The following is a 12,333-nucleotide window of genomic DNA, read 5'->3' on the forward strand; positions in this document are numbered from 1 at the left end:
CCTTGCCGTAGATTGAGATCTGTTAAATTTTAAAAGGAGAGCCAGCATGGGGTAGTGGTTAAGAGAGGTGGACTCTGATCTTGGAGAACCGGGTTCAATTCCCCACTCCTCCACATGAAGCCTGCTGGGTGACCTCAGGCCAGGCGCAGTTCTCTCCGAACTCTCTTTGCCCATGCGGAGGCAGGCAATGGCAAACCACCTTCAAACAACTCTTGCCTTGAAAACCCTACAGGGTCACTATAAGTCATCTGTGACTTGACAGCACACACACATGCTCTAAAGCCTAATTGTCCTAGGCTTCAGAGATCATCCAAAGGGTTTCTGCTCAGCGACCTTAGAGAACAGCAAGAAATAAGGGTTGGAACCTCAAATGAGAACCTCTTCCCCATGCCCCATTTGGAGGGGCAGGCTCGACTTCTGATGGTAGATAATGGTAGAGCCTCTGTTTGGCATGCAGAAGGTCCCAGGTTCAATCCCCAGCATCTCCAGTTCAAGGGACTAGGCAAGTAGGTGATGGGGAAGACCTCTCTGCCTGAGACTCTGGAGAGCCGTTGCCGGTCTGAGTAGACAATACTGACTTAGATGGACCAAGGGTCTGATTCAGTATAAGGCAGCTTCGTGTGTTCATGTATTCTTAGGGGAGGGGCTGTGGCTCAGTGGCAAAGCATCTTCTTGGCATTCCTAGTGATGGGGCTGTGGCTCAGTGGCAGAGCATCTTCTTGGCATGCAGAAGGTCCCAAGTTCAATCCCCAGCATCTCCAGCTAAAGGGACTAGGCAGGTAGGTGATGTGAAAGACCTGAGACCCCGGAGAACCGCTGGTGGTCTGAGTAGACAATACTCAGCCATGAACTTTTTAGCAGGTTTGGGGGGGGGGGAACAGCATTGTGAGCGACTCAGTCAGCTGGAAATCGAAATCTGTGCTTTCAAAAAATACACGCCTCTTTTAGTTGTGCTGTTACATTCTGCATATTTCTCTTTGAATATCCCGAGCTTACTTTAACAAAACTACAGAACGGGCTTGGGGGTGAAAGCTGGGTCATCCTTCTGGAAGTGGAGATGGATTGTAAAGGGGAGTCGGAAGAGGGAGGGCGATAATCACCCTCCGATACGTGGAAGGGAAGGGACAGACTTATCCTAATCCTTTTGTGGGGAGGAAGAACCCTGGATAAAAATACCGTAAGCAGAGATTATCTATTCCCAGAGCCATGGCCTGGCCTGTACATTAAATACACCCCCATCCTAGTATATTAAAATGAAAGGTCAAGACGATTGTGATAAGCTGGTGAAACATGGCAATTCCTAGCAACAGCTCCTCCAAACTTCGCTCATTGTGTTTAGTGTCTCGGTAGGCAGTGTTTTGCTATCCAAACTGCTCATGATGCATTACTGGTCAAAACCCTATTGGTGTAGTGGTTAAGAGCGGTGGTTTGGAGCAGTGGAGTCTGATCTGGAGAACCGGGTTTGATTCCCCACTCCTCCACATGAGCCGTGGAGGCTGATCTGGTGAACTGGATTTGTTTCCCCACTCCTACACACGAAGCCAGCTGGGTGACTTTGGGCTAGTCCCAGCTCTCTCAGCCCCACTTACCTCTCAGGGTGTCTGTTGTGGGGAGGGGAAGGGAAGGTGGGTTTGATTCTTTATCTAGACATTAGGAAGAATGTTCTAACAGTTAGAGCGGTTCCTCGGTGGAACAGGCTTCATCAGGAGGTGGTGAGCTCTCCTTCCCTGGAGGTTTTTAAGCAGAGTCTAAATGGCCATCTGTCAGCAATGCTGATTCTATTACCTTAGGCAGATCATGAGAGGGAGGGCACCCTGGCCATCTTCTGGGCATGGCGTAGGGGTCACTCAGGGCCAGATTTAGGTTTGATGAGGCCCTAAGCTATTGAAGGTAATGGGGCCCTTTATATGTCCAGCTGTCCTTTGTCAACAACAAATTGTCGCTGTTTTTTTGTTTTGAATATATGCTATATGGTAATTTATGGACCAAATAGGTATCTAAAGCCATTTGCACATAACAAAATATGTATTTTATCAAAGTAATTGTTGAACTGAAATACAATTAAGAAGAAGTATATTTGAAAAGAGGCGGGGCCCATTACTTACATCATAGGAGCCTACACAACACAAAACACTGTTACTGTATGTAGGTTTTATTTTATTTGTTTTTTATCTTATATTTTGGAAATGTACATCCAGTTTTTTTCCCTTTAAATTTTTTTGGGGGGCCCAAGAGAGTGGGGCCCTAAGCTATAGCTTGTTTAGCTTATACGTAAATCCGGCACTGGGGTCACTGGGGGTGTGTGAGGGGGAGGTAGTTGTGAATTTCCTGCATTGTGCAGGGGGTTGGACTAGATTACCCTGGTGGCCCCTTCCAACTCTATGATTCTATGATTCCTTAAGTGGTAGAGAAAGTCAGCATACAAAAACCAACTCTTCTTTTTCTTCTACACCCAGCGTGTGGATCTCCTTTTGCTTATGGAAATGCTGGTCATTTCCCTTCTCAATGCTGCTTTTCCTGGACGTCTTCTCTTCTTCTTTAAGTGGTAGAGAAAGTTAGCATATCAAAACCAACTCTTCTTCTTCTTCTTCTTCTTCTTCTTCTTCTTCTTCTTCTTCTTCTTCTCCCTGCTGCCAATCAGCTGCCAAACATCTTTGCGGTGGTGAAGGAGATGAGATTGTGGAGTTGGGTGGTGGAATTTCATTTCCTTGCTGTGCTTTTGCACCTTTGCAGTAGATGAAATCAGGACCCTGGATGAGAGGCTCGAATAATTAAATTATAAGTATGTATCGGGGGGAGGAACTATGCCTCCTGTAAAGCTGGGGGGGAACAGGGCACGGATGAAATAACCTTCAGTCCTGAATGAACCAAACACTAAGACCTGAATTTAAAAATATTGCAATGCTTATGTACTGTAGCTGCGTATTCCGGCTCTGAGCAGGCGGTTACACTAGATGACCTCAAAGGGTCCTTCGATTCCAACTCTAAGGCCATTTATGCTTGGTTATTAGTAGCATATTCCAGGCTGAAGCGCCCCGCATATTTTTTTTGTCATTCAGGAAGTGACTGCGAAGCCGGCGCATACCTGCTTCACGTTTATTAAGAGCCCCTTTAGCGAGACATTTTGGGTTTGCTCCACCCCCACCTCGAAGAATCCCCTCAAGGAAGCAGGCAAAGTCACAGCCACGCGTTAGCTATGCAAGCGGTGGTTGCCAATGGAAGGAACGAAGGAGCAGGCGAGTGGGGGGTAAAAATTCTCCTTTTGCGTCGGGACCGTGAATAGGCATTTTAAAGGTAGCATTTAAAAAAGAGTTTTGAGCGGGCATCAAAACTGACCCTGCATAAATGGCCTAACACTCTCTGGCTGTCTCTATGATGAAGCAATGGCTCGGCAAGAGCAGAGCATCTGTGTCCCAACTGTCATGGTTCATCCAGAAGTACAAATGGGTGGGCTGAAGGAAGTGGCGGGCAGATGCCATGGGGAGGGGACAGCTGCCAAAGAGCCTTCTCTAGGGAAAAGAACTGGCTGAGAAGCATCATGTCTGTCTCCTCCCTTGACAAATACTTAGTGGAATAAAGGGAAGCATTTGTGAATGAAATACACTCAGCTGGCAGTCTGAATCAGTGGAGGGGCTGTGGCTCCGTGGCAGAGCCTCTGCTTTGCATGCAGGAGGTCCCAGGTTCAATCCCCAACATCTCCAGTTAAATGAAGTAGGTGAGGTGAAAGACCTCTGCCTGAGACCCTGGAGAGCCTTGCAGACGGGCTGTGGCTCATTGGCAGAGCATCTGCTTGGCATGCAGAAGGTCCCAGGTTCAGTTCCTGGCATCTCCAGTTAGAAGGAACAGGCAGTAGGTGATGTGAAAGACCCTGGAGTGCTGCTGGCAATATGAATGGACAGTATTGACCTTGGGAGGGGACTGTGGCTCAGTGGTACAGCATCTGCTTGGCATGCAGAAGGTCCCAGGTTCAGTTGCCAGCATCTCCAGTTCAAGGGACTAGGCAAGTAGGTGATGTGAAAGGCCTCTACCTGTGACCCAGGAGAGCCACTGCCGGTCTGAGTAGACAATACTGACTTCGATGGACCAAGGGTCTGATTCAGTATAAGGCAGCTTCGTGTGTTCATGTATTCTTAGGGGAGGGGCTGTGGCTCAGTGGCAGAGCATCTTCTTGGCATGCAGAAGATCCCAAGTTCAATCCCAAGCATCTCCAGCTAAAGGGACCAGGCAGGTAGGTGATGTGAATATACTGACTTTGATGGACCGAGGGTCTCAGTCACTATAAGGCAGCTTCGTGTGTTCATGTGACCTTGACAGGCTGATGGGGTGATTCAGCATAGTGCCAAGACTCACTGGGAAAGACAATAATGCTAGGAAAAGTTGGCGGCAGAAGGAGAAGACCCAACATGAGATGGATCAACTCAATAAAGGAAGCCACAGCCCTCAATTTCCAAGGTTATTAGTGATTGAATGTTCTAGAGGTCATTCATTCTTTAGGTTGCCCTAAATCGGAAGCAACTTTATGGTATATAACACAAACACACATGGTCTATGATCTATAAGCTCAGGTGTTTTGTTTAGATCTGGATCTTCTTTTAGAAAGCATTTGGGGGATTCCTAGAAGTTTCTCTTCCAGGGGCTCACAACCCACACTGCTTTTCCCAGCTGGATTGGCAAAAAGCAGACCCTGTGCCCAGGGTTGTGCAGATCCTGGCACAATAGGGTTGCCACCTCCAGGCTGGGAAATACCTGGAGACTGAGACTGAGGAGGGTGGGGTTTGGAGAGGGAAGGGACTTCAATGTCATAGAGTCCAATTGTCAAAGTGGCCCTTTTCTCCAGGGGAACTGATTTAGATCGCCTGGAGATCAGTTGTAATAGTGGGAGATCTCTAGCCACCGCCTGGAGGTTGGCAACCCTATGGATGATTGGGAGGGCAGATTATATGGCATTGTACCCCGCTGAGGTCCCTGCCCTCCCCAGGCTCCATCCCTAAATCATCCCCAAATCTTGGGGGCATGGTAGGAACTGCTGACTTCCCCCTCCAGAACACACATTAAATATAGACATTGGAGCAAGAAACACACTGGAGTTAATAACAGGGAAACTACAACTTTAGAAAAGCGTGATCGTTCCCTCTTCCCAAGTTGAAGAGAACAGTTTGACAGCCTGAGAAAACGTAAAATGTATGAGTTTCCCTGAAGCCAAAAACGGGGGGGGGGGGGAAGAAATGTCTAAAAAATAATGATGATCTTTCTAAACATTTTTTCCCAGTTAAACCAAGATGCAGACAAACAAACTGCAGAACTTAAATCAGTTTCGCAGGGCCTATAAGATGGAAATGTTCTGCCAGGCATATGGTTGAAGCGACAGGTTAGAAGTCAGCTGGCCCCCTTCCTGTTCTTTTTTCCTTATTCCGATTCTTTTCCATTTCCCCCTTCTGTTTCCCATAGAATCATAGGGTTGGAAGGGGCCATACAGGCCATCTAGTCCAACCCCCTGCTCAATGCAGGATCATCCTAGAGCATCCCTGACAAGTGCTTGTCCAGCCTCTGCTTGAAGACCGTCAGAGAGGGGGAGCTCACCACCTCCCTAGGTAGCTGATTCCACTGTCGAACAACTTGTATTGTAAAAAAAAAAAAAATCCTAATATCCAGCCGGTACCTTTCTGCCTGTAATTTAAACCCATTCTTGCGAGTCCTCTCCTCTGCTGCCAACAGGAACAGCTCCCTGCCCTCCTCAAAGTGACAGCCCTTCAAATACTCAAAGAGAGCAATCGTGTCCCCCCTCAACCTCCTCTTATCCAGACTAAACATTCCCAACTCCCTCAATCTTTCCTCGTAGGGCTTGGTCTCCAGGCCCCCGATCATCCTCGTCGCTCTCCTCTTAACCCGCTCGATTCTGTCCACATCCTTTTTGAAGCGAGGCCTCCAGTTAAATGACAAGATGAAGCATTACAACAGTAATGGTAGTAGAACAGTAGCTTAACAATATTTGATTACCATTATAATATACAATATATATGTATTGCAATTAGACTAAATTACAATAAGATTACTAAATACAATAATAAGATTTTAAGATAGATAATACAGTTCAATAATATAATATAATAATTATATAATAATATAATATAAATAATATATCCCAAGTTTTTTTAATAGCATCTTAATAACATTTTAATATATTGCCTAAGATATATATATGCAACATTATACTACAATAGATAATGTATCTGTATGCTAATAATCTTGAATATATACTTAGTCTTTCCAACCCCCCTCTGCTTGATTTACCTATATTTTATATATGTATAATAAGCTCTAAGAATATTAGTAACTAGGATGACTGTAGATTGTAGACTTGCTCCGAATTTGGATAAAATATGGTCTTGTCTTAGTATGGTAATAGTGTTATAATTAAGTAAATGTGTTGCGTATTTTGTTATGTGTTGTGTTGAAAATAGAAAGAAAGAAAGAAAGAAAGAAAGAAAGAAAGAAAGAAAGAAAGAAAGAAAGAAAGAAAGAAAGAAAGAAAGAAAGAAAGACCACCCATTTTTCCCAATTTGTGGGGGCATTACCCCATCACAACACCTGCCGGCTGGCCTTTTTATATTCTCTTTTTTTTCTTGGGGGGGGGGGGCAGGAATCCTTCCAGCAACGTATACAGCACTAAAGCGGCCTCATTTTCTCCCCCCGTAGAAAGGAGCTGGGGGGGGGGGTTGGCTTTTTAATCCTTTATTTACATACAGCGGAGGATATAATAGACTCATTCGAGTGCAAGAATGAAATGAGATGGGGGCAAGCAGAGAACGAAGGCTGGGTCACTGCCCTCGTTCCGGGCCTGTCTGAAATAACGCTGAGGGCTATGCGGCAGCCGGGGATGGAGAATGCAAAATCCTTTCCCAAACCCGTTTCAGAGGACCAGGTTGTTCTTGATCACATTTTTGTCATGCCTTTCCTCCAGCGGGCACAGGGTGTTGGAAGTGATTCTCCGTTTTATCCACAACCCCATGAGTAGGGTTGCCAGGTCCCTCTTCGCCACCAGGGGGAGGTTTGGGAGGGGCGGAGCCTGAGGAGGTTGGGGTTTGGGGAGGGGAGGGACTTCAATACCATAGAGTTCCTGGAGGTTGGCAACCCTATGGATTGTGCACTACTCACAGCACTGCCTCTGAAATCAAGTGGTTATCATGCACTCTCTTCTATAAACCTCAGATTCTTTCCTCCCGAGACTATGGCCATTTATGCAAGGTCAATTTTGATGCTCTTTTTTAAATGTGACCTATAAAATGCCTGTTCACGGTCCTGATGCAAAAGGAGAAATTACACACACACACACACACACACACACAAACACACACCTGCTCCTTTGCTCCTTCGTTTGCGTAGGCATTGGCAATGGTCGTTTGCATAGCTAAGCCAAGGCTGGGATTCTGCACGCTTCCTTCAGTGAATGCTTCGGTGTGGGGGTGGAGCAAATACAAAAGGTCCCGTTAAAAAGGCTCTCAAGAAATGCAGAGCAGTTATGCGCCGGCTTCGCAGTCACTTCCTGAATGACGGTTCAGCGTGAAAAACAAAAAAATATGTGGGGAGCATCAGCCTGGAACGCGCTGCTAATTCCCAAGCATAAATGGCCTATGCAGAATAAACTGTTCCAGTGAAACATCCCATAGGGAATGTAGCCAAGCACCGCCCATAAGGGTATCAGAACCAGAGTTGTCAGGTCCCCCCTGGCCAGCAGCGGGGGGTAGGGCTGCCAGCTCCAGGTTTGGAAACTCCTGGAGATTTGAGGGACCTCAGCAGGGTACAATGCTTGACTCCACCCTCCAAAGCAGCCATTTTCTCCAGGGGAACTGATCTGTGTAGTCTAGAGACAGGTTGTTAATAGTAGAAGATCTCCCACCTGAGATCCAGGTTCTCTTGATCTCCAGCCGATAGAGATCAGTTTGCCTGGAGAAAATGGCCACTTTGGCAATTGGACTCTGTGGCATTGAAGTCCCTCCCCTCACCAAACCCCGCCCTCCTCAGGATCTACCCCAAAAACCTCCTGCCGGTGGCGAAGAGGGACCTGGCAACCCTATTGGCAACCCTAATCAGAACTTTACAGAGGTGAGCTGTTCCCTTGCAGTGCCAGACAAACAGAAGTTCTTCCTGCCCTCCTTTACCTTTGTGTTGTTTCCTCTCTGTGTTATTTTAAACTTTCGAAGAGCAGGTGTGGGAAGCAACTATTTAAAATGCTCAGCTAACAGGGGTGGCGGTGTGTGGGGGGGTAGAGACAGCCCTCCAACATTGTCACAGCAAATTAACAGCCTGACAGTCGACCCTGGAACTCAAAGGAATATGCATACCAGGTGATGCCTGAGGTCAGAGAAGAGAGTTGTTGGAGAGACTGCGGCGGATGCTAATGTGAGGGAACACGGGTATGACGAGACTGCAGAGCAGCTGACAGATCCATAGAATTATAATGTCACCGTTTCGGGTTTACGTAGAACCACCTTGCGGTTGGGCAAGAAACAGCTCCATCCTCTCATATCTGTAGCCCGGGGCTGGAATTCTGCACCTGGAAAAGCTGGATCCTGCAATGCGTTTATATGATGCAATTCAATGAAGTCTGCAAAGTTTGCACGCTGTTCTCTGCTTCTGCCTGTTACTGGTAAAGGCAAAGAGTTATTCACTAAAATCCCATTCTCAGTCACTGGGAGTCCTGTTTGGCCCAGTTCCCGTTTCACCTTATTTTATTACATTTTAGGGGAAGGAGAAGAAGAAGAAGAGTTGGTTTTTATATACCAACTTTCTCTACCACTTAAGGAAGAATCAAACAGGCTTACCTTCCCTTCCCCTCCCCACAACAGTCACCCTGTGAAGTATAGGGTTGCCAACCTCCAGGTACTAGCTGGAGAGCTCCTGCTATTACAACTGATCTCCAGCCAACAGAGATCAGTTCACCTGGAGAAAATGGCCGCTTTGGCAATTGGACTCTATGGCATTGAAGTCCCTCCCCTCCCCAAACTCCTCCCTCCTCTGGCTCTGCCCCAAAACCTCCCACTGGTGGTGAAGAGGGTCCTGGCATCCCTAGTGAGGTAGGTGGGGCTGAGAGAAAGCTCTAAGAGAGCTGTGACTAGCCCAAGATCACCCAGCTGGCTTCATATTTAGGAGTGGGGAAACAACCCCAGTTCACCAGATTAGCCTCCGCAGCTCATGTGGAGGAGTGGGGAATCAAACCCAGTTCTCCAGATCAGAGTCCACCGCTCCAAACCACCACTCTTAACCACTACACCACACTGGCTCTAAGGAAAAGATCTAAAGATTAAACCATGACATTTTCATTTCACAGTAGGGTTTCCAGCTCTGGGTTGGGAAATACTTGGAGATTTGGGGGGTGGGGTCTGAGGAGGGCGGGGTTTGGAGAAAGGATGGATTGCAATGCCATAAAGCCCAATTTCCAAAGCAGCCATTTTCTCCAGGGGAACTGATCTCTGTCGCCTGGAGATAAGTTGTAATAGCAGGAGAGCTCCAGGCCCCACCTGGAGGTTGGCAACCCTAGTTAACAGGTGGTGGGGTAGCTTCTGCTAGAGGACCTGAGGAACCACTGCCAGTAGAAGGAGATGTTTGCCCCTTCCTCTTCTCTGATTACTGGTGCTAACATCTGCATTGATTAAAAAAAACTGGGGGGAAAAACTGGTGTGATTTTTACATGTAATTATATCAAGATTCCTTTTGTGGGCGTTTTACCAAAGCATGGCAGCCTGAATAGCCCAGGCTCATCAGAGCTCAGGAGCCAAGCAGGGTTGGCCATAGCCAGTGCTCAGATAGGAGATCACCAGGGAAGAACTGAAGTTGCTATGCAGAGGAAGGCAATGGCAAACCACCTCTGCTTGTCCCTTGCCTGGAACCCCTCATGGATGGGGTCGCCATGAGTTGGTTGTGACTCGACCGGACATTCGGTCTTTTTCTTTACCAAAGCAAGTGAGTACCTATGAGCAGCTTAAGGCAATCGTACACTCAATTGCATCCAGACTGTGAAAATTAAGGTGTGAACTTGTGGAACTCCCTGCCTCAGGATGTGGTGATGGCTGCCAAGTCGGAAGGCTGTAAGAGGGGAGTGGACATATTCATGGAGGAGGGGGTATTCATGGCTACTGGTAAAAATGGATACTAGTCATGATGCATACCTACTCTCTCCTGGATCAGAGAAGCAGGGGTGCTGTGGAACCCAGGCAGGACAATGCTGCTGCTGTCGTCTTGTTTGTGGGCTTCCTAGAGGCACCTGGTTGGCCACTGTGTGAACAGACTGCTGGACTTGATGGACCTTGGTCTGATCCAACAGGGCCTTTCTTATGTTCTTATGTCATTTTGGCTGCTTTCTTTTTTGGGAGAGTTTTATTAGTGAACATGTATAGGGATGCCAGCTCCGGGTTGGGACTTCAGTGGGGTGTAATGCCATAGAGTCCACCCGCCAACGCAGCCATTTTCTTCAGGGGGGAACACTGATCTTGGTCATCTGGAGATCAACTGTAATAGCGAGTGGCAACCATATGGACAGGATGGGTGGACAGTGGGGGGGGGGAAGGGGGACAGAGAAAGCTGTGGGGAAGCAGCCTGCATCGCCAAGAGCAAAGAATTAATGAAGCAATTGAGGACCATTTTTAGGATTCGATAAACTGAAAACATTTTTGCTCACTGGCTGGTGCAGCTTGCAAGATGCAATCGTTTAGCCAGCCAGAAGCTGTTTGAAGGCCTGGCAGCAACAGCTACCAAGATCCCAGGCAGCTGATGCTTTGGGCCTCCTGCTGAGTTTACCCCAGGGACAAACATCTCATTTGCCCAAAGGACGGGCCAAGTTCCTTAATGAGTAAATTTCACCATATTAATAATCCTGTCTGGTTAGCTTCACGCAGCCATGCAGATCTGCCGGAATAGGTGCTTTGGGATTTCTCAGTAGAGCTGTCGCGGCCCAAACTCTGTTGGAAACTGTGTGAAAAACGTCATAGGAAAAGAAATACGGGGACATTTGCTGCCCCCGGGTTGTTTTTCCTTCACAGAAAGAAAACTGTAATTGGTCAGGGGCTATACTTTGAGGACATTGTTCACTAACACGCAGATAACAATATCCTAAAGGGACCACGTTGTGCAGCCAAAGTCTCAATGCCTTCTGCCAACAAAGAGGAGAATTTTCCATCCAGTTCTTTCCAAATGGCTAGTATTGTTTTATAGGAATGATTTGATTGTTTCTGCCTGCCTGGAGCCCTGCGGGGTAAAGATGAGGTATAATTTAAAAAAAAATGAAATGAATTCAAATAGTGTTGACTTGTAACATCTCCAATGTTACAGGCTGAACCAGAGAACTTTTGCAAGTGATGACTTTCCCCCTTCCTAGAGCAATTGCTGCAGAATATCCACTCAGACTTCAGGCCCTAAACAATTTCTGAGTCACTTCCTCTTTGTTACCATTGGAGAAGAAGGTTGAACCCATGAAACTACCCTCTTCTGAATCAGACCCTTGGTCCATCAAAGCCAGTATTGTCTATTCTGACTGGCAGCGGCTCACCAGGGTCTCTGGTAGAGTTCTTCTAATCCCCCTCCTGTGTGTGTGTGTGCCATCAAATCACAGTTGCCATATGGCGACCCCATAAGGTTTTCAAGGCAAGAGACGTTCAGAGGTCATTTGCCAGTGCCTGCCTCTGCGTGGGCTGAGAGGGTTCGGAGAGAACTGTGACTGGACCAGGTTCACCCAGCAGGCTTCTTGTGGAGGAGTGGGGAATCGAACCCGGTCCTCCAGATTAGAGTCCACCTCTCTTAACCACTATACCACACTGGCTTTCTATTATAATACTAGCCAATTCCTTTTCAGTCTCTTTCCTCATACCTTAAGGAGTCTCAGAGCAGTTTACAATCACAGTCCCTTCCTCTCCCCAAAACAGGCACCTTGTGGGGTAGGTGGGGCTGAGAGAGTTCTGAGAGAACTGTGACTGGCCCAGCAGGCTTCATGTGGAGGAGTGGAGGAACTGCATCTGCTTGTGCAGATTAGTAGTCCGCCGCTATTAACCACTACACCACTCTTGCTCTACATTACCTCCTATTGGAGATGCCAGGGATTGAACCTGGAACCTTCTACACATCAAGCAGATGCTCTACCACTGAGCCTTGGCCCATCTGAAAATTAGTGTGGCAGGATTGGGGAAGGGGACATGCCAAACAGCAGGAGGGGAACTGACAATCTTTCATTTCTGGCAACAAAATGACTAAGCCCAGCATGACGCCAATACCTTCTGCTTGAAATTGTGTTGGCTTAGGAGGGCTGTCAACATCTATGTGGCCAGCATGGTGTAGTGGTTGAGC

This window comes from Euleptes europaea, chromosome 2 (assembly GCF_029931775.1).
Source record: "Euleptes europaea isolate rEulEur1 chromosome 2, rEulEur1.hap1, whole genome shotgun sequence".
Taxonomy (NCBI): domain Eukaryota; kingdom Metazoa; phylum Chordata; class Lepidosauria; order Squamata; family Sphaerodactylidae; genus Euleptes; species Euleptes europaea.